The sequence below is a fragment of the Bacillus rossius genome, chromosome 11, assembly GCF_032445375.1.
Source record: "Bacillus rossius redtenbacheri isolate Brsri chromosome 11, Brsri_v3, whole genome shotgun sequence".
NCBI classification, from domain to species: Eukaryota; Metazoa; Arthropoda; class Insecta; order Phasmatodea; family Bacillidae; genus Bacillus; species Bacillus rossius.
The window spans coordinates 55969275-55993256 of NC_086338.1; the positions used below are offsets into that span (position 1 = coordinate 55969275).

General features: G+C 39.4%; 2 protein-coding genes across 5 annotated transcripts in view; one reads left to right on the forward strand and one right to left on the reverse strand.

Annotated features, from left to right (window-relative positions):
- The window catches only part of LOC134537049 (octopamine receptor Oamb), a 189524-nt gene that overhangs the window by 157887 nt on the left and 7655 nt on the right, over nucleotides 1-23982 (reverse strand). Inside the window, exon 2 of one of the 4 annotated variants that reach the window (XM_063377273.1) lies at nucleotides 12553-12693. The exons of 1 other annotated variant lie outside the window; for it this stretch is intronic. The gene's annotated coding sequence lies outside the window, so the exon portion shown is untranslated. Of the gene's footprint in view, nucleotides 1-12548; nucleotides 12716-23982 lie in introns of all 4 variants that reach the window. 2 more of the 4 variants (XM_063377274.1, XM_063377276.1) reach the window with 2 other exon arrangements.
- Nucleotides 1-23982, forward strand: part of LOC134536481 (phenoloxidase-activating factor 2-like) — a 127237-nt gene that overhangs the window by 66097 nt on the left and 37158 nt on the right. The window lies entirely within an intron of this gene.

The following is a 23982-nucleotide window of genomic DNA, read 5'->3' on the forward strand; positions in this document are numbered from 1 at the left end:
ATAATGTACGCTCAGTGGTATCAAGATCAATTATCCCGCCTACAGGATACAACACGATGAATATAAGTAGAGAGCACAATGATTTCACAGATACATTCGGTAACAAAGTACAATTGAAGCTCACGTACATTTGCTTTAACTTTGACGACCATTCCACAGTTCTCTTACGCCCTAAATAACCTGGGTTAGTAATAAGCAAGGTGAAGAAGTGTTCAAACAATCACACATTACCCAGTCCAAAATGTGAGCAAGCCTCTCATATTAGTACTGGCCGATAAGCATATTAAAATGACTTGGTTATGTACAGAACAAGAGAGTCTAAACTGGAGCGAAAAAAATTCCGCCAAATATTCTTGACTCTCTTTATTACAACCAGTCCCCAGCATACTACATCACCCAGAAGCAAAAAGGTGATGCAGGTTTTCTCAGTCGTCTACACAGAAATATTATTTTCTGTACTTTTACAAATGATTCCTTTGGAAACCTATTGCCAAGATATAGCCTAGTTTGAAATACAAGACGGATACTCTATAACGTAATTGGGCTATCCCTTACGAACCCAGTTCTCCTCACGTAGGTCGTAACAGTATATATATATATATATATATATATATATAAGATACCATGCTGACAAGAACTTTATTTCTTCTGTTCCCGGCACAAGCAGATAAGGATGATGCCTCAGATTCACGTTAATTTTCAATAATCGAGCGAGAATACGCTCGGAAGGCGTTTTCCCGTGGTAATCTTCGGGAAGACTACAGCACTGCCCGAAAGAAGAATTAAAACACATATTTAAACCATGCGTGCGAACACGGAGTTAGCCCTTATCGCCATTATAATGCCATAAGATTATATGGCGAGTGGCCACTGGGACCGCCCATTTGAGCGTCGAATCGCGTGCGAGATCTGCGCTGATACATTTCACATCGGGTAAGCCGGTGGTTAATTTTTTTTTTGCCCGAGGCTTATTTTTATATTTTTATATCAGCTAAGGACCACCCTAGTCCCTAGGCATGCTCTAGAACGCCACGCGCACAATTTACGTTTAAAGAATATTACGTGACTGACGAAAAAAAAAAAAAAAAAAAGCTTCGACACGAAGTTATGGCCTAATTTTTTTTTTTTGGTGGGAAAAGTAATCTTGCTAAATGGTACATAAAAACGGCCATAGTCACATGTTTCTCCCGCTCATTTCCCTCCGTTTTATTTCTCAGGGGGGAAAAAAACGAAGGAAAAAAAATCTCACACGAGCAAGAAAATTTGGTAGTAAACGGAATCCTTCGGGTGTATTTTTAGAAAGATAAAAACCAAAGGGTTTTTTTTTTTCAATTTGTAACGTTTGAAAACTGGAACGATTTTTTTTATGAACTACAGCAACTAGTACACGGAATATAGACTAAAGCCGGGATTACAAAAGCCCGTCGCTTCCATCCGTCTGTAAATGAAGCGACATGAACAATTCTATGCTTCCGTCCGTCAAAAGCTTGGCAAGCTCCCACTTCTGACGAACGGATGGATGGATTATGTCAACGGGTTTTTGGCCGCGGCAGTCAATTTTTACGAGGAATGCAGTCCTATGGTGTTTGCATTAGGGCGTTCCGATGTGTTCTGCAAAAAAAACACTGCTGCTTTAAAACTCATGTCTAGAGACCTGCAAAATTCGCGTATTCATTCGGTGATAGGCTAGAATTCAAACACATTTACCTCTTAGATAATTTTGCAATTGGCTTACTGTTCATCTGGACGAATCTCAACCAGTTATAAACCCTCAACCAAAGAAGGATCGAATCACAGACAAACCAGCTGAGACGACTTACAAGTCGGCAGCCAATGAACTTGCGTTATTTTCCCGAGTGTACAGGAGAATGTGCAGTCTATCCTGAAGGCCATCGAAACCACGAGTTTTGTAGGTCTATAGTGATTAGTAGAGACTGGAAAAATTCGCGCTTTGGATGACCTCTAGGATAGACTCCACAATCCCCTACATACTCAGGCAAATGCCCCCTGCTCATTGGTTACCGACTCGTGACACGTGTCAACTGGGACGCTTGCGATTCGATACTATTTTGGTTAAAGGTTTTTCATTGGCTCAAAGTCCTTCAGATAAATTGTGAGCCAATCAGAGAAGCAATATAAAGGTACAGTTGTTTGGATTCTATCATATCGTGAAATGAATCCGCGAATTTTTCCTGTCTCTAGTGATTAGATACTTTTTCCGTTGAGGGTCATTCATTGGCTCACAGTCCCTTCAGGCAAACTGTGTTCCAATTACTGAAGCGGCATTAAGTTACACGCACTTGGATTCTAGCCTATCGCGAAATGAAACCGAGAATTTTTCCGGTCTCTACCAATTCATGACTTACAAAGTGCAACCCCAAGGCTGGTGCAGGCAGCGTGTAAATGACGCTTAAAAGAAACAAATTTTCTACCACCACTGCAAAACTTACCGTTGTCGTTGCTTTGAAGTTGATTAGGGGTTTCACAAGTGTATGGAATATAAGAAGTGTTTTCCCCCAAATTATTTCAATGAAAAAATTTTACGACAGCGACATTTTTTTTTTGCGTCCGTTGTTGTAGAACTTTGTTTGACTAATATAAACATTATCCTGACGGTCAGTGCTACATCTGAAAAAAAATTATAAATATATTTTCAGTAAAAATAGTTGAACAACTTCCAAATTATATATATATATATATATATATATATATATATATATATATATTTACATCGAGAAGCACTTTAAACTACAAGTCGTATATATATATATATATATGTTCAATTTTTTTTATCCGTTCTTTAAATTATTTTTGTCATGAGGAAAAAAATTAATATTGGACATACCATAATCTTGGAAATACGTCAATAGTGGACATACGTTAATATTGGAAATATGTTAATATAGGTCATACATTAATATTGGACATACGTTAATATTGTACATACGTTAATATTGTACATACGTTAATATGGCCTCTGACGCGACAAGGACCGGAGACTGATCGAGTTAGAACGAGGCGTCATGGCGTCAGGCCGCGCCTAATTGCGTGAGCTAGCGAGCCGCCATTGTCGCCTCCCGCAACAGCGTTCATCAATAACACACTCACACCACACCCTCTCTCCCCTCACCAAGCCCGAACATCTCGGTCCATCGCGTCTGTCTGCCGGAGTCGTCGAGCGACAATCGATTGTCTCTAATCGAACCCCCATCCCCCTCCAAACCCAACTAACCGTCACACCCTCCACCCTTCTCCCATCACCTGAAACAAAAAAAAATCTGCCACAGATGACAGCACCGTTGTTATACATTTCCGTTCCTCCATGTGACTTCCGTTCCATTCACAAATAAGCTTCCAACTAATGCCGTGTACCTAGAGCTAAGATGTTTACACATCACTAGGGACCGGAAAAATTCGCGGTTTAGATGGCCTTCAGGATAGACTGCAAATTCCCCTGTACACTCTGGCAAATAACGCAAGTTCATTGGTTGTTGACTTGTAAGTCGTCTCAGCTGGTTTGTCTGTGATTCGATATTTCTTTGCTTGAGGGTTTATAATTGGTTGAGATTCGTCAAGATGAACAGTAAGCCAATATCAAAATTATCTAAGAGGTATATGTGTTTGAATTCTAGCCTATCACCGAATGAATCCGCGAATTTTGCAGGTCTCTACACATCAGTAATACGTAGGGGCATGCAGATTTCGCGAAAAGATTCCGAGACCAGTTGAAAGTTAAAACACTGTAGCATCAACTGTGTTTCGTGATTGGGTAGTTTCTTTCCGATTTATGTCGATCGTTTCATAACCAATCAGGTAATACGTAGTCTGAAAGGTGTGCAGACAGGACGGAAGGCAAAAGCGACAGTAGGCACAGTAAACAAATGAAAACCGGCTTGACCACGCACGTGTTTGTGTATTTCATCCTGGCACGAGGAAATGAAACGCACTTTCCGTTCCAAAATCGTCAGGGACCGACGAATATCGCAGTTTGGATTCATAGCACTCTGAATTTCTCAAACACTTTTGTATTTTTTTTTTTTTTTTGCAATCTTTGCAGTACGACAAGCATTTATTTTACCCTCCAGTTAACCCAGATATTTAAATTTAATTGAGTCACGCAGAATCCCGTTAAAGATTTCGTACTAAGTCAGCAGCAAATGAAAAAAAAATCCAAAATTAAATAAGTTATAATTAGGGACTAAGTAATTCCTCGTTTTCAAGTGACCTTTAGGACAGACGGCCCAGTTCTCTGAATACTCGAGATAATGTCACCTGGTGAGACATATCGCCTGTGATTCAATAATTCTTTAGTTGAGAGTTTCTCACTGGCCAGGAGTATGCCCTATAACTAGGGACACCTGTATTTCGCGAATACATTTCGTGTCAAGGTATTTCACAAAATACTGTAGCTTTTCTCCTGTGGTCATTGGCTGAGGTCGGTGAGAGGTGTCGTCCCGCTCTTGACGGGGCCAATGAGAATGTGGTCACCGTACTGCTGCACCCTCACAATTTGCCATGACTCTTAGAAAAAGCTACAGTGTTTTGTGAAATACCTTGACATGAAATGAAATCGCGAAATACAGGTGTCCCTACCTATAAGCTGTGTGCCAATTTTTTCCCCCCTAGAAATTGGTTTATTCAATCTGTATTCTATTTTACTCGGAAGTTTTTTCATTTCATTGGCTATAGTTTTTGTTAACGTTAACATAGTGGAACAAGATTTTTTTTTTCTAATTTCATGTTACTTGGTAAAAACTTAATATTCCAATGAAATAAATAAGATAAAACTGTTTGTGAAATAATTTGGGCCTCGTAGCGTATTTATTTTAGTACAAATGACAAGATCTTCTGCTTTTGCAGTGAGTGTTTTCTAAATTGCTTGATTTAAGTGCGAAACAGCTTCTTTTGCCACAGACCACGTCAAAACAAAACATTCCCTAAACAATCCCATCACTAACAACAACAAAAACAACAACAAAAATAAGCTCAAGCATGTGAAAAGTTTAGAAAAAAACGAAAACGACAGCGTCATAATACAATGGCAGAGTGTAACTTGGAGTGACATTAAGCCGCAAAAATTCTCTGGAATCGTGAATTATTTGTTTGCAGGAAAACTACGGCCGAATGTTGGTTCTCTGGGTGCGGTTGAACGGGATTGTGAACTACTTCAGGTGAACATGTTCAACCTTTTGGTGCGGTTACAAAACAGCCTGAGCATGTTTCGTTCGAGGCCATTTCTCATTTTTCTAGAACAGGTTGGCAACGTAGTTAGAACATCTCTTCTACACAAGTCTCTGATTAACTGTTGAGAGTATAAACAGTCCTTTGCGGAAAAAAAAAAACGCAAGATGGAGACTGTTCCTAGCACAAGTTAGTGCAATATTTTTTACCGAATGCAACAAAAAAAAAAAGATCAACAGGCAAATATATTTACCGTTTTAAAATTAATGCTGACGGAAAATTCTCTGACGGAGAGTGTACACTTGCTCAAATAATTGGGATCCAAAACACGTTCATTCGATGACAGAAGACAATCACTTCTGGAGTTGAACATCATGGAGTATAGGTTGAGATTTGTCCAGATGAACAGTGTTAATAGCAAAATCATCTAAAAGGTGTATATATATTCCGTGAAAGATCGCCCTTTTTTTTGGATCAGATAGAGAATAAATTTCTGAGACAGGAAGTCTTGCCGATTAATGATCTGACCCAAAGGTAATTAGTAATTAATTAATTAAAATAGTTAACCAATGATGAGCGCGCACATGCTCGCTTACTGCTGCTTGCCCCCTTATACTCTTGGCGCGCCGTGAGAGACAGCAAGCAGTAGTACTTTGTGCCTCTCTCTCTCTCTCTCTCTCTCTCTCTCTCTCTCCCGGTAAGCACAGTCCTCCCACTCTTCTTCTTTCTCTTAAAGCGGGCTCATCATTGGTTAACTATTTTATTTAATTACTAATTACGTAATTACCTATGGGTCAGATCAAAAATCGGCAAAGACTTCCTGTCTCAGAAATTTATTCTCTATCGCCCTGTCGGATCCAAAATAAAACGTGCGGTCTTTCACGGACACCGTGTATATTTGAATTTTAACCTATCGCCGAATAAATCCGCGAATTTTTCCGGTCTCTTCATAGTCTGGGGGGCAGAAAAGGAGGGAAAGTAACTAACTGCCTTCAGTGCCGCCAACAATATCCCGTATTTGCGTGGGTTGGACCGCTATCGGAAGGCACGGATTGTGGAAAGTTGGAGGGGGGGGAGGCAATACGAGCCCTGGAGGCTTCCAACAGGTGCGGCGGATACCTGAACTTATTACAAGGCTCCCGGCAAACCCGCATTAACTTCTCCGGCGCTGCGTGGGATGGTTTGAAGAGCCAGCCAGGAGGTATGTAAGCCCACGCGTGACAGCATGTTAGGTTTCAACACAGAGCCCTGCGGCCGTCCGCCCAATGTTACCACGGGCTTAAACACACACACACACACACACACACACACACAAAAATAACACAGATGTAAATCAATTTATGATTACAAAGTAAAATACTTGCAAAAAAAAAAAAAAAGCTCTTTTTTCATGACTTAACTCCTTCAAGGGAATTCTCACGCTGTCTGATATTTAGAGGTTGAACTTTTTTTTTGTACGTGCTGTCATCGTTGTGTTGGCCATAATACTTGTTTAGTTTCATCGTTGGTTCCGTTTGTCCGACATCAGCTGATTCAGTCTTGTTTTATGTAAAAAATTCTATCTTCATAATTTTTTTATTTTTTTTTCGGAGCGATTAGTCAGACAAAAAGTTTCAAGTCATGAAATTTTGATTTAAGATTTATTTTTTAACGTACGCCATTGCTTGTCATACTTAATGTCATAAGAAACCTCAATAAAGGACACACAAAAAAGGATGAGCATGCAAACACACAGAAGATATGCCAATATCAGCCTATGTCAAAAGTTAAAAAAAAAATTAAAAAAAAAAAACAGAAATTACTTGGATGGAATTAGTCAGAAAAATATTACAGCCCAGACGGACACAGGGGCTGACAACGAAGAGACAGCTCCAACACGACAACACAGAGAAGCATAGGTAGAGACCGGAAAAATTCGCGGATTCATTTCACGATATGATAGAATCCAAACCATTGTACCTTTAAATTGCTTCTCTGATTGGCTCACAGTTTATCTGAAGGACTTTGAGCCAATGAAAAACCTTCAACCAAAAAAGTACCGAATCGCAAGCGTCCCAGTTTACAGGTGACACGAGTCAGTAGCCAATGAGCAGGTGGCATTTGCCCGAGTATGTAGGGGATGGCGGAGTCTATCCTGGAGGTCATACAAAGTGCGAATTTTTCCCGGTCTCTACCTGCAATTTGTAATGTCGTCGCGTCCTTCGAGTCGTGCCGAAACGACTCGTCCAATGAGCACGCGTGTTCAATGCGCTCACGCATCTCTCCGACCAGGGGTCGGCAACCTTTTGAGTCGAAACAGCCAAAAATTACAATTTACAAAATTTCAATGTTTTTTAAGAGCCACAAAAATTTTTCTTGCCAACAATAAATAGTACTTGCATAATAAAGATTTTCGATAAAAAACTAATCTATTTTTTTATTCATAAGAAAAATATATTCATATATATGAGAAGTGTTTTTTCACAAAAAAATTGATAATATAAATGGTATTATTAGATAATCACTTATTATATTAGTAAAAAATTAAAACAATTAAACACTTACAGCACAGCCCGTAAGTACTAGTAAAACGAAAACCTCGGGCGGATGGATAGCTTTAAATTGATAATTTAACTGGTTGTTGACATATTGTTTAGTAAAATATAACAAGCGTGGAAAAAAAACCAGGCTTACTACTGGTTTGTAATAAAAAAAAGTATTTTCTGTATAAATGACCTGGTGATGCAGTATTTCTGGAACGGAACTAAAGAGCCGCAGCTTCACATCCAAAGAGCCGCGTGTGGCTCGCGAGCCGCAGGTTGCCGACCCCTGTCTCAGACCAATAACGTGAGTTGCGCACGTCTGTAAGGACATGGCCGAGCTGCACTAACGTCATCACGCCGCAACAACAACTCCGCGTGGTGGGTTTGGGCGCGAGTGGTCGCGTCGCCGTTTGTTTACCCTCCAATTTATCCGCCCCTGACCGCGAGACCTCTCCCCGTGGGGTCACGCGGGGGTGGGGGGTTGGTGGCTCCCGGAGGGGAGGGGGACATTGCTTCCCTCCCCTCCCTCCTCTCACAGGGCTGGTTCCGCTGGCGCCAGGCTGTCCACAGTTAGTACTTTCCTACTAGATCTAGTACTTTTGTAAGTAGGGACCGGAAATATTCGCAGATTCATTCGACGATAGGCTTTAGGGACACCTGTATTTCGCGAATACATTTCGTGTCAAGGTATGTCACAAAAAACTGTAGCCTTTTTTTTAGAGTAATGGCTTGCAGCAGTACGGTGACCACATTCCCATTAGCCCCGTCAAGTGCGGGAAAACAACCTCTCGCCGACCACAGCCAATAACTACAAGAAAAAAAAACTACGGTGTTTTGCGATGTACTTAGACACGAAATGTATTCGCGAAATACAGGTGTCCCTAGCTATAATTCAAATACAAATACCTCTTAGATGATTTGGCTATTGGCTTACTGTTCATCTGGACGAATCTCAACCAATTGAAAACCCTCAACCAAAGAAGGATCGAATCACGGACAAACCAGCCGAGACGACTCACAAGTCGGCACCCAATGAACTTGCGTTATTTGCCCGAGTACACAGGAGAATGTGCAGTCTATCCTGAAGGCCAGCGAAACCGCGAATTTTTTTCCGGTCCCTATTTATAAGTTTTTTTAGTGGTCTAGTACATTTACGCTCAGATCTAGTACTTTTTTCTTTAATATAATAATATTACAGTAACTCCAATATGTTTAATTATTAAGTGTAATTATTTTTAAAAACTATATAATGTATGTGTGTGTGTGGTGTGATATTTAAGTTAGAGCATTGCAATGTCAAAATGACTTCCTAAATTATTAAAACTGTAACAAAATATAATTTAGTACTTTTTTTTTAAATCTAGTACTTTTTTCTCGCTTAAATTGGTACGAAATATTATTTTCCCTTGTGGACACTCTGGCTAGCGCAACTGTCGGAGAAATGATCTCGTTTCGAGAACAACCTGTCTGTAATATCGGACATTTACGTTTCACCCCGGACCATTTCTCGAATTTTTTTTCTTCCCCAGATTATCGATTAAATTAAAATATAGCTCCGGTTTTTTTTTTCGGACTAAGTACTTGTATCGGGTCGGTGACGTAACACACAAACAGGCAACTCGCATCTATAAAAATTAAAATGTAAATTTTTTGTTCGTTTCAAAATCTTAAATATCAAGAAAGTTCTTCGCCGATTGCTTTGGAATTTAGACACAACGTTTCATTCGAATAAGCGCATGTTTTATATATACCTGAGACAGGTAACAAGATAGATAAGAAAAAAAACATGTATTTTTAACATTTTAATTTCTATAGATTGACAAACACACACACACACACACACACACACACACACACATATATATATATATATATATATATATATATATATATATATAGAGAGAGAGAGAGAGAGAGAGAGAGATAGTGAAAAAGGGGGGGGGGGTGAGAGCTAAAGATATATACACACGGAAAAATACTGTAACTTTTTATGTATATAACGGAAAAATAATTATATATAAGTTTATACACATAATTATTTATTTATTTTCAGTGCTGTTCAACAGACTCTGTCCAAAACTGGCTGGCATGATACAAGTAGATACTAAAATTGGCCCAGTGAACGAGATATTTTACAAATTATATTTGTCAATATTTTGATGAAAAAAAGTTATTAATCATATAAAAATAATTATAGCTTCTCAAAAAGGATAGCTCTACATGAACGGGTAATAATGGTTGAACCAGAAAAAAAAATTGTGGTCTGCGGATTACTAAACGATTACGACTTTTTCTCGCTCTAGCAGTTTTATTTAATAGCAGCCTGGAAGCTCTGCCTACGTCATCTTCGTACAAGGGCTTCCATTGAAGGAAGAATTGCGTGGTTGAGCAGTTCTTAAAGATACCCCCACTTTCCTACCCACAAGAAGAGGAGGCTTTTAAGAGATTTTATTAAAATTCCCAAGACCCGCAATTTTTGCTGCGGCATTATCATATTTATCACAACGCGTGTGCCACATGGTGGTAGACACATTTACTGTCATGTTTCGCGGAGAAATTTTTTTGCAAGCATCTAAACGTTAGGGAGAAGACTTGAAATTGTTAGGGATCCACCCCCCCCCCTCCCCCCCCCCCCCCCAGCAAACCTCCTTGCTTCCTTGCGATTTATAAGTTTAGACGATTTAAATGATTTATCACAGTATGCTTTGAATGTTCGCAGGCAAAATTTCTTTCGTTCTCAATTCTACAATCTTACACTAACCATTATGCTCCTGACAAAAGTTATAGAAATAAAGTATTCATATCTGAATTAACAAAGTAACTTTTTTTTTAGTCTCCAAAAAGTTTTGATTCAATTCACATAGTGCGAACAATGATCTAAATGTAAAAAAAAAAAAATTAGTTTAAGAAAATTGGTTTCAGTGAAGACACAAGCAATGTTTACAACAAATTTTTTTTCAAATAAATACAAAAAACACACCTTCTTCAGCTAAAAGATTTTAAGTTATATGTTATAATTTTTTTTTTTTTTTTTTTTAAATTTTGAAATCAGTAAAACCAAAAATATTGACAGCAAAACCAACAAATGACAGAAAAATTTTTAAAATAATTTTGCATTACCATCAGTATTTCATTTTACGTTTGTGAACAATAAGATATTATTGAAGGCAATATTTCATAGATCATAGTGCAGTATATATACGACTCACAATTCAGCAGCCAATGAACTTGCGTTATTTGCCCAAGTGTACAGGGGAATGTGCAGTCTATCCTGAAGGCCATCGAAACCGCGAATTTTTCCAGCCCCTAGCGATAACGTTGGCTAAATAACTCGCCCGGAAACCGTTCGTGACTTAAGCGAGACTCCAAGAAGTCTTTAACGCTCGGTTTCACATTCATAGGTGGTTATTTAATTTTTTTGTCATTACTGTTATTTGAGATATTTTCCCGTCAATTTATTACAACATTTTTCATGTTAACGTTTAGTCTGAAATTTTCTCAACATATATTTACTTACTATCATCCAACAGCGATAAAAAAAATCACGCGATAGTTCTTAATTGTTTGAACTTGCGTGATCTCTGACCGTAAACACCTGGTAAGAATATCTGTGACCCCACATCGAATGCGAGACAGCTGTCGTTATAGATTTACACGAAAATCCCCCACATAAGAGTAATTAAAAAAAAAAGAACGCGTGTGACTCAGTACATGTGATAAAAGTGATACTTCTTTGGCAATTAAAACTCCTGCTCTAAGTGTATCGTAAGGGGTAAAACAGCAGCGTAAGAAAAAGAGAGAAAGATTAATTAACAAAAAATATTACTCACTGTTGAAATAATATCACCATGATGTGTTATATTAAGATTATCAGGACCCCAACTGTAGCACGAAAAGAATTCTAAATATACCTAGTTTATACACATTTTAAAAAGTAACCCAACTTCGATAAATTTTATTCTCAACCACATTTATAATATTACTTAGTATTACTCAGCAAACCCATTTATACAATTTAATAACAAGATAACACAGCACGGGAATTTTGACTTTCATTTCTTTTTTCAAATATTTAAGCATCCTAAATTTTCGTAATTATTATTAATTTGTTTCAAATATAAATAAATAAACATGAATTAACAAAATTATTACTCACTTTAAAATAAAGGCCAGGATATCAATAATTACTAATCAATCAATATGTATTAATTAATAATAAAATATTACCCACTATTGAAATATTTAAACCATAAATAAATAAATCAGTTTTTAATTTGATTTTATATTACGTATAGAATAGATGTGTTCCAGCATTTTTCTAGACTGATTTCGTAGATCGGAAAATATCACCTTATCGTTGAGTTATAATGCAACAGACTTTGCCAATAGGCTACATAGACATAATGCAACGTTTTACTCACATGCATTGCTGCTGTTCTCTGCCGTCGAATGAATGAACAATATGTCCGCCGCTCCGCGACGCGAAAAAAAAAAACGGCACGGACCTTCCTCATGGTAATTCTTTACATTTTAACCCATATCGCCACAAATTGAAAATTTTAAAAAATAATAATATTATACGCACGGGATTTGTTTAAAACTTTTTCTAAAACTAGCTTATTCTTAGTTGGACTCAACGTATTTACACGCTCGTGGGCTCATAATAAATAATTGTAATACGGTGTATGATTTAGTTAATCAAATAATAACACGTGACAAATAATCACCCTGTCGAACTAAATCGTAAAAACCAGCCAAAAAAAATATTTAGTTACACAGCTATAAGAATACTCATAACACTGTTTGACGGTACTGAATGACACAAGTAATTAAAATAATACGTACGTACTTGAAAGAACACCAGTGAAGATGGCCAGTGGCGCGGTGCACAATAACCTCAAACCCCAGCTGTGTTGTCGTCTCGCGTCTCCTGGCCAAGTGGGAGTGGCGCATGCGCAGGCGGGTTCCAACCGGCGCGACCCGCCTATCCCTGCAGCATTGCGGGGTGAAACCTGAGCCGTACGCCACCACGTGGAGACCACAGTCCCAGATGTTTACAAGCGGTCACCTATCACTACACAATTCTACAGTCACGTGCTACATTATAACTGCATGTTTATTTCTTACCTACACTATTTTTGGAATGTTATTTAACCTGAAAATAAAGTATATAATTATGGTTACTATTTTATAAGTCCAAACTAAGATTTACCTATAAAATATTCAATATGTTTTTTCTAGTTTGTAAAAAAATTATGATAGTTAAATATTTAAAAATAAACAGACCTGGCCTCAGGGGTCCACCCAGCCCCCCCCCCCTCCTTGTGGGGGCATGCAGTAGGAACAAAATTCCAGACGCTTTAAATGATCAACAAATACACATACAATATAAAGAATATTCACAAGGCGCTAAGTATAAACATAAAGAAAAAAAAATTAAAAAAAAAAACTTCGGCATACGGTGATCGGACGAGACAGGTGGGTGGGGACAGGAAAAATTCGCGGTTTCGATGGCCTTCAGGATAGACTGAACATTCTCCTGTGCACTTGGGCAAAAATAACGCAAGTTCATTGGCTGCCGACTTGTGAGTCGTCTCAGCTGGTTTGTCTGTGATTCGATCCTTCTTTGGTTGAGGTTTTGTAATTGGTTGAGATTCGTCCTGTTGAACATAAGCCAATATCAAAATCATTATAAAGGTATATGCATTTGAATTCTAGCCTATCACCGAATGAATCCGCGAATTTTTCCGGTCGCTACCTTTTGGCCGAGTCAGGACTGCGGGGAACGACGCTGCGTTATGATTGGTCACTCCCGCTGGCCAAGATCTCCGAGGTTGGACCTCGACTCTGGTGTTTGTTCCCTTCGCTCCAGTTCTCTCTTCCTCTATGCGAAGTACGTTTCCTCGTAGCGGGGAAATATAACTGCGGCCCTCGACTATCTCTTTCTTCCGGTCCAGCGACGCCACGTGTGGAGAGAGAGACAGACAGAGAGAGACCCGTCGAAGAAGGGGAGCTCTTGATATCGTCTCTTACCCCCATCCCCCCCCCCCATCCCATCCACTTATCGTCCGCAAGAGGAAGATGTTTTGGGTCGGTTTCGTGTTCTCCTACCTCCTCTGCCACTTCCCATCTCTCTCTCTCTCTCTTTCTTTTGTCTCCCCCTCCCTACAACCACCACGCGGTTCCCCCAACCAGCCGTCGGTTTTATTTAACGGCGAAAATCATAACGTTTTATTGCGGCGTCGGCCGATGGGGCGCGAAGTCGCAGGGGATTGGCCGCTGATGGAGCGGGCAGGGAGGCGTGGAGGAGGAGAGGAGAAGCAGTGATTCATTTCTCCCCTTATCAGACCACGTGGTGCCGTGGGTGGGGGGGGGGGGGGGGGGGCAGTTACGTGAGCGCGCTCACCCGGGAAATTCTCATTTCCCCCCCCCCTCCCCCCCTACACAAACCAAACAGAGATCTTTATTATTTTTCTCCCCCTCAGGCATCTGGAAAGCTGGAGAGTTATGGACTGGTTCCGTAAAAAGGGGGTTCTCCCCCCCCCCTACTCTATTCCTAGGCGGTAGAAGGGAAGATGACGTCATGGCGTCGCGCCATGCTCAGACCGTGTCCGACTTCTGACTGGGTGGAAACTTCCCCCGGGAAGTGACGTCACGAGGACAGTGAAGTACCCGGGTGTTGCAAGTGGATTCCATCTGCGTACTTCCTGGGTATCTACTTTCTGGGAAAATAAACGTCCTTGTTCTTGTACGTGGTTTTCTATTGAAAGCTTTAGTATTTAAAAGGCTCGTAAGATATGACGTGAGGCCGTTCCAGCAACGCTGACTATGCCAATACACGACCGAGGACGCCTGCGTCAAAGAGGCCGCCACAAATCTCCGCTTCTGTAAGAGTATTTTTTCTGTGATGAATTAAAAAAAAATTGGTTGTCTGTAAAGTCGGTTTACGGTCGATATTTTAACGTGACAACGTCATAACAAAACATTGATAAATGATTGCATAGTTTTATGAATAAAATTGAATCCTTTTTATTTTAATAATAAAAGAATAAATACTTGAAATTATACTAGTAATCAGATTTTTAAAATGCAAAAATAATTAACCTTTATTGCCGAAAATGTTGTTGTAATAAACAATGATACCCCATTAACTTTTCACTTCACTTTATAAACAGTCGACGAAACAGTTCACGTGTAGATGCAAGTTGTGCGCTGCCGCTGTCTTTCTTCTCCTCGGACGCATAGGCCAATCGAGTGGAAGAGAGATAGATGCGGCGCAAGCGTACAATGAGCGTAATGGGACACAGCGTAACGGGATAACGAGCGTAACGGGACACATTTTCGTGCGTGCAGCCGGCGTTCATCGATTTATTAGACATTGTCACGTCAAAAAAAAATGTTTCATGACGTTGCACAGCTAGTATGCGTGACCACGAGAAATAGCACACAAACGAAACAATACCCACACAACTCAAAAATTGAATAACAAAATTAATTATACCTATTTGCTATGTTACAAAGTGGTCTGATACTTTGCTACATGTTAAATCTATTGTTACTTACACGTATTCTCTTTTGTTTTGTTTTTAAATGTACTGTATAACAAAAACTCACATTATGTATGTATTGTGGTTCTATTGTACTCATTATGTCGGCAATATTACAGTTGCCCAATCAAAAACTGACACTCGTTGACCAGTGACAGTTTGGCTTCGTTGAAGATGTTTCACAACAGGTCACGTGTATAGATGTGGCAGTCTTAGAACGTCAAAAATTGCTAATAAATTCACCCACACTTCAAATTGCCACATTGTGGAAACCTTGCTTTTTATCGTTTTATAAATGATAGACTGGAAATAGTTTTAAGACAAAGTGTTCATACGAAATGTTGATCTGAAACTGTACACCACATGATTTCATGCATTCGGTACATGTTAGGACTGGCATAAATATTTGCCATATTATTTTTATAAAAAACATTAAATATGTACTAGCTTGGCTTCTGGGTTGTAGCCGTGTCCTTGGCGAATAATTCACCGACGTTTCGGTCGACATTGCAGTCGCCATCATCAGGGAGCAGTTACCTACGGCTACAACCCAGAAGCCAAGCTACTTCAGACAATGGCCGTGAAAGACTGCGAACATTATTAACATTAAATATGGACTTATTTATTGGGAAATAGTATTTTACAAACAATTTGATGTGGTTATATTTAAATTTATTTTTAAAAAATGTGCTAACGTGAAAAATATTTCGAGCAAAATAATTTAGGTCTCTGACGCCTTAAGGGAGGCAAAATGATATAACTGTATGGGAAGGGGGTTGAGGAAGGGAAATGGTAATAAGGAGTTCTAACTTGGTGTTCCTCGGGGGTAACTTTATTCACATGGCTGCCGGCAGAGCCGAGAACTCGGTCGTTCGCCATTTCGCAACTTCGTCAAAGTCCGCCTTAGTCAGTCAAGTAAAGCCAGTCGCATTGCACACGAGAGAAACACAGATGGAGCGTATTCATTAAAAAAAAATTAGCAAACTTCGTTCATTCGTACGTTTTTGCCAAAGTTGTTTCGACACGCACAGTGGTATTCTTAACGCAGAACATGTATTGTTAAAGACCTGCAAAATTCGCGGATTCATTCGGTGATAGGCTAGAATTCAAACACATATACCTCTTAGATATTTTTGCTATTGGCTTACTGTTCATCTGGACGAATCTCAACCAATTGTAAACCCTCAACCTAAGAAGAATCGAATCACAGACAAACCAGCTGAGACGACTTACAAGACGGCAGTCAATGAACTTGCGTTATTTGCCCAAGTGTACAGGGGAATGTGCAGTCTATCCTGAAGGCCATCAAAAGCGCGAATTATTTGCGGTCCCTACTGATAAGGAAAATACTGAGGCCCTGTAACACACAGCACTATAGAGTCTAGCCTGCGTGCCATTGAGCCCGTGATATTACTGGGTCTTTATGTTTCCGGGGTCAGAGGCGGTGACGAAACAATGCCTTGTCAATTTCTTCAATAATGGGGAAACGAATGTTCTGGGAATGAAGATCACAGGCCTTTTCCGCGGCCATTGTCTGGAGTTGTCTTGTGCGTTTATTACCGCATTGAAACTTTTCAATCGACGTTGCGTTTACCATCAAATAGTTTCTCCTGTGAAGAAATAATTGTTTACCATTCAATTTTTTTTTCTGGGTGACTACAACTATAATAATACTGTCGGAATACACCAATGTATGGTTAGGGGCAGGTACTTTTCGCGAAAAGATATGAACACGTATTAGACTGCAACAAGGTATACCCGCACCTGTGGTTTCTTACTTGTGATTGGCGGCCGTCTGTGAGAGAAGTTTTTGCCTTGTTTAACCGGGCCACTCAGGACAGCGTTTGATTCCGCACTGAATCACTGTGATTGGTGTTGTTACAATCTATATGTACCTGGGAGAAACTCACCCAATTACGAAACACAGCCTGTGCTACAGTGATTTAACTTTCATCTAGTCTCGAAATATTTTCGCGAAATCTGCATGCCCCTATGTATGGTCTTAGAAAATTCCACATAAAATAGTTAGATTATATAAATATACTGAAACTTATATTTTTCATGATGGTACACAAAAAAAATTTAATGTACACAAGCTGGGGAGTATAAACCTGACAACAGTGAGTGCCAGTTGCTCTGTGCTGCGAACTAAACTTGGGACACTCTATAAGACCTGAGCGACCAAGTAGCAGCAAGTAACAGTCGCTCTAAATGTTGCGCTCATTGCTTTGATTCATGCGCCATGTTAGTTAGTTTAGTTTCTGTCCAGGATAATTTCATCAGGTGTTCCACCATATGAATATGGCGTTTTCTGTTATGTAGCAAACTTTTGTTAACAGATACACATGCTAATTGTTATCTGCAATTTGTAAAGAGTCAAGCCTGACAAATTTACTAGAGACTTGACCTAAACAAGTTATTTTTATGGATACAGTTTAAGATACACTAAACACTACCACAATAAAGTCAGATTTTCATTATCTGCTGCTACTTTTTCACTTACTATATTTGTCGCAAACTATATGTTATTTTATAAATGTTTTTTATCTGCTTTTCATTTGCTTGTAGTCATTAAAGGTGTGCCACATAACTCGTTCTCCTACGAAAAGGGTCATTTAGTGTACGAACATTTGCAATATAGACTGCCCCCAAATGACGTTAAATTTTGCAGGTGTCTTATAATAGAGTCCTGGTCTCTGACTGAAGTAATTTTATGGGGTTTTTGTCCTTGGTAATGCTAACAGAGTGTATTCTACGTAGTTTTTTTTTGTTGAAACAGTTATTCATTAAATTCTGTAATCAGAGAGAAAGGGGAAAAAGAAAGGTCAAAATCGCTGGTGAAACCCAGTCTTAAAATTGTTCCGAACAGACATTATCTGGTAGACAAAACATCTGCACATCTTCTCGCCTTGATGCGGGGACGTCTTGCCGGAGATATTTTACGAGTAAAGCACAGAACCGGGACTTCTTAATGTCCCTCGCTTAATTATCTCCAGGAGACCGTAAAGAAGACGGATCTCGCCTCGCGAATTAGCTCGTTTCCATTTCGAGGACATACCGGGCACAGGAAGACGTAAATGGACGTTTGTTTAGCGGCCAGGATCTCCCGACGCGCACGAAGGACACTCGGTGGGGCATCATTAGTCCAGGGAGGTCCTGCGCGCGCGAGGAGGCAGAGTCCTCATCAGTCGAGGAGAGACAGGCGGATCTACCAGGCGCTGAACTTTTCTCCTCCACCGGGGGAAAAAAGCAGGGAGAGAAAAAAAAACACTAATGGTCCTGTTTGCTTCGAAACCATTTGTTTGTCTTCATTCGCGGTCCGGGTATCGGGTTCCCCCTGATCGATCTGCCGTCAGAGGCGCTGATAGGGCGCCATGGAGACGGGAAAAGAAGAGAAACAGTTTTTTTTTTTTTTACCGATGAAGTGGCGGTTTAAAAGAATTCGGGGAAATCGTCTGTATGGACAAAATTCCGGCTCTGCTGTTCATTACGTCATCATTAGAGATAAGTAAACACCGGAAAAAAAATTCGCAGGTTCATTCGTGCGATAGGCTAGAATTCAAACACATATATACCTTTGTAGTGATTTTTGCTATCGGCTTACTGTTCATCTGGACGAATCTCAACCAGTTATAAACCCCCTCAACCAAAGAAGGATCGAATCGCAGACGAACCAGCCGAGACGACTTACAAGTCGGCAGCCAATGAACTTGCGTTATTTTGCCCGAGTGTACAGGGGAATGTGCAGTCTATCCTGAAGGCCATCGAAACCGCGAATTTTTCCGGTCCCTATTAATCGTGTGCCGTAAAATCTTACCTTTAACTGTTTTTTTTTCTCTTAAACTCATGACAATGATAAAATTTACGCTATCCACTCACACAGTCCCAAGTTGAGAATTCATATTTAAAGAAATTACTTAAATTTATACAAAATAACTGAAAACATTGAAATTTAACCTAATGTTTGATTATCTCAAGGAAGTATCTGAATGTTTTAAAATGGGACGGGAGTACTATCAAAAATACTTTATTTTAAGCAACATTAAAGAAGGTAATTATGAATTTTGACAAAATTGCAGATGATAGCTGGCTTTAATGCGTGGTTACTGTTGGCTATATAACGCATACATTACAGGACGAAATTTGTTATCACATGCTCCACGGCTCGGGTTCGCAGTTTTAACGGGTCTGTTATCCTCCACAGGGGACATCACCATACTGATAAGCTCTTCCTGTTATTATTCATGGTCGCTGGTGAAATGATTATCTGCAGGACGACACATCATCACGCGCTGAGCACACAAACGCACGCCATTTCACGCTCGTTCCTTTTTTTTATTTGTTGATTATGAAATGTGGTTTTAATCTGACGGACGCCTGGCAGTGGATAATCACACAAAGGGCGAAAAAGGGGGGTGAAAAGGGCGGAGGGGGGGGGGGGTAAATTAGCAACGAAATTCGCGACAGCGCACCGGTTATGAACACAGACACAGGGATTTTCACGTCGTATCCATGTCATGGGAATTCGTCACCCACGTCCATTTATCGCGGAGTCACGTACCGTCTTTCACATTACGTTTTTCAAACATTACTGCTAGGTGTATATACTTATATTCATTTTTATAGTGGACTTAATTAAACTTGCGAATAATTAATTAGATGATTGTTAATAGCTTATAGTTAGAGATGGGAAAAATTCGCGGGTTCATTTCGCGATAGGCTAGAATCCAAGTGCGTGTAACTTATTGCCGCTTCAGTGATTGGAACACAGTTTGCCTGAAGGACTGTGAGCCAATGAATGACCCCTCAACGTAAGAAGTATCGAATCATAAGCATCCCAGTTAGCAGGTGTTACGAGTCAGTAGCCAATGAGCTGGTGTAATATTCCCGCGTACATAGAGGATCGTGGAGTCCATCCTAGAGGTCATTCAAACCGCAAATTTTTCCAGTCCCTACTTATAGTTAAAGCTATATTAGAGAAACGGAAATTTCGCGCATTCATTTAGTCGCAAGTTAGAATGCAAACCTTCACACTCTCGTACTGTGTTCATGATTGGCCCGCAGTTATCTGGACACGCCCCTCTACGACCGTGAGCCAACGACGCCCAGCTAGGAGAGAAGTAAGCGAATCGGGCAGAGCCAATTAACAAGGATAAACATGCCCTCGCTAAGAAAAAAAACAATGGGAAAGCGAACATGAGTTGAGCACACCTATTACCTTAAATTCTACTCTGAAGCCAGACGAATCTGCGAAATTTCCGGGTCTCTAGCTATAATTATATTGCGGAATCGTTACACTCCAGGCTAAATTCAAGCACACATACGAAGGAATTTCCCTAAAGTGAGTACAATTTTGCCATTAAAAAATATAAACTCCCGTGAAAAAGTTTTTATTGGCAGTTTTAGTTTACTACATATCTACTTCACGTTTTCATATATTCACCACTCTTTTCCGAGCACTTTTCGTAACGCTCTACCAGATTATTTAACTCCTCTGCATGCATAGAATTTCGCCACCTGGAAGTTAAACCAGTTTACAATCGTTATTGACCCACGTTTCATTAAATCATCCAAAACTACGTCTTTTTCCTTTTAAAACAAAGACGGTATCCATCATTTTTTTTTAGTGTGGAGATCGCTTAAACATTTTTTTTTGACGTGCTAACATCTTATAAATCGATGAACGCCGTTGGTATCGCAGACGTTCGGTCGACGAGCGGAAGACGCCGGTATTCCGGGCCCGGAACAGCGGGCGTGGCTCTGACTGCAATCTCCGGGTAGAGGTCTTCACGTGGAGGTCTGCTCCGCGCGAGGAAACAAATTACGAACGGCAAACACCCAACCGCGTGAGTGTTTGTCGATCTCGCGAGGTGCAGGGCGTAGCGGCGTAGCCGTGACTCCTAGCCTTCCCTTTCCCCCTCCCTTCCACACCATCAATGACAACCTCCCCCCCCCCCCCCCACACCACTCAACAGCCCGTGGACGTAGCGACGAGCACACCGGTAAAATTCGCGAATTCGCGGTTTCTATGGACTTCAGGATAGATTGTACATTCCCCTGTACACTCGGGCAAACAACGCAAGTTCATTGGCTGCCGACTTGTGAGTCGTCTCACCTGGTTTGTCTGTGATTCGATCCTTCTTCGGTTGAGGGTTTTATAATTGGTTGAGATCCGTCCAGATGAACAGTAAGCCAATAGCAAAAATCATTATAAAGGTGCATGTATTTAATTCTAGCCTATCACCGAATGATTCCGCGAATTTTTCCGGTCCCTAATGATATCATGCTGACATCGTACTGATATAATACCAGAATCATTTTCTTACGTACATTTGACGTATAAATGATGTCATATTACTAGGGACACCTGTATTTCGCGAATACATTTCGTGTCAAGGTATGTCACAAAACACTGTAGCTTTTTCTTAGAGTAATGGCGAATCGTGTGCGTGCAGAAGTACGGTATTTTCATTCCCATTGGCCCCGTCAAGTGCGGGAAAACACCTCTCGCCGACCACAGCCAATAAATACAAGGAAAAAACTACGGTGTTTTGCTATTTACCTAGACACGAAATGTATTCGCGAAATACAGGTGTCCCTACATATTACACATGTAAAAACAAAGTTTTAAGTTTTCACTTCTTTTGACAGTCCCCATGACTAGCTATTTTTTTTTTTGTTATCGTGAAATTTAACGCTAATGACTTGCAGATGTTTTGATATTACGTTTGTTTAGCAATATTCACTACATGATGGTATCTTTACGAGTCTTTTTGGCGAGTAATTTTCGAGATTTTAAAAAAATTATAGTAATTTAGTTTTTATACAGCTACGATTTGTTTTGCTATCCAAATTGCTAACCAGTTGCCTTCATCTTCAGAACAGACTAATACCTCTATGGATCAAATGGCATAGGTACACAGCATTAGCTCGAGAGAAAAAACGTATTTCATATATGCAAAAAAAAAGTACTTATGTGTTGTACAATGTTACAGTATCTTTCTTGTATCATTACAATCTTTTTATTGGCAACTGGTTTCCAATGTAATTTTTTTTATAAAATTACAGAAATGTTTATAAATGTTTTTGTAATCATGGAATGAGTATTTCAAAATTTGATTTTTAAAAAAATTCAACATTGAATGTGAGACGGAAATTTGTGCTTCAACTTCCAAGCTGTATCCAGCCTTTGAAAGCATTTATGTTTTAAATAATCCTGTATATAAACGTGTATAAATACTTATTGTTTCATATTCTCTTCACTTTTAAGAGTTTATCTTTGCCTTATTTTTTCGCAAGAGAGGGAAGAAGCCTTAAATATTTCATAACAAATTTGTGCCAAAGATTTCCCATGGCTACGCAGCCCGTATTCTGAATTAATTTCAGCGGAGACTAAAAATTTTCTTCCCTAAGGGTTAGGCCAGGAATTTCCGAAGGTAAAAAAAGTATTTTTTTTATTTGCATAAAAGCCAGTTCTCACGGGAAATATGTTCATTTTTTTATACTTGACGAAATTATAATAAGTGCTACTTGCTCCACACTTACATTTCATTGGCGTTTATCATTTACGTAAAAGTAGGTATATGTTTTGTTCAGTTCACCAAAAAAAAAAAAAAAAAAAAAAATTCCAAAATCTTTCAGTTTGAAGTGCTTCAAATTTAACATGAGAAATTTGACAGTAACTGTCCAAAATTCTTATCATATAGATTGTAAATATTTTCCGTTTTTTTGTTATATTACACACAGTAATTTTATATGACAAAAATGTATATAAGTTACTAGTAGTTGTATCCACCCTGATTCACGTGGATTATTAAATATAGTCATCACATAAAATGTTATTTTAATAAATCTCTATAAAATTTAGTATCTAAATTATTGTCAAGTTTCAACTAATGGCTTTGAATGTGACATGTAAATTTTAATTTATTTCAATACATTTTCTATATGATCGAAAGTATAATCACAGTTATACTGGATAAATGTACAAATATTTTTTTTTAACTTACGAGATTTAAATACATGTGTGTGCATGTGTGTATATATTATTTGTAGGGGCCGGAAAAATTCACGGTTTCGATGGTCTTCAGGATAGACTGCACATTCCCCTGCACACTTGGGCAAATAACGCAAGTTCATTGGCTGCCGACTTGTGAGTCGTCTCAACTGGGTTGTCTGTTATTCGATCCTTCTTTGGTTGAAGGTTTATAACTGGTTGAGATTTGTCCAGATGAACAGTAAGCCAATAGAAAAAAATCATCTAAGAGGTATATGTATTAGAATTCTAACCTATCGCCGAATAAATCCGCGAATTTTTCCGGTCTCTAGTAATATGTCGTAACGAGCGGGAACTTGGTTTGAACCGCGCAGAGACTGGCTGACGTCACGCCCTGAGCACAGAACAAGCTCAGTTATACAGAAGCGCGACTCTTACAGTGGAAACTGAAACCATGTTTCGCGCGACACGTAACGCTATCTGTTGAGCGGGCCCATAACTACCAGCAAAAAATAGAGGTTCTACTACAAAGTTAAATGTTGATAATGTTAATTTATCTAATTGACGACTAATTACTTAGTAAAAGTCATTTCAATTGTGCGAAGAACACTTAATACAGTTTTTTTTTTTAAATAAAAAGGTAATGTTATATATAAACGAGCAGGCGATGAAAACATTTCTGGTTTGCCACACCACGACATATGTGGCTACCAAAAATGGAGTGAATTAATTTTCC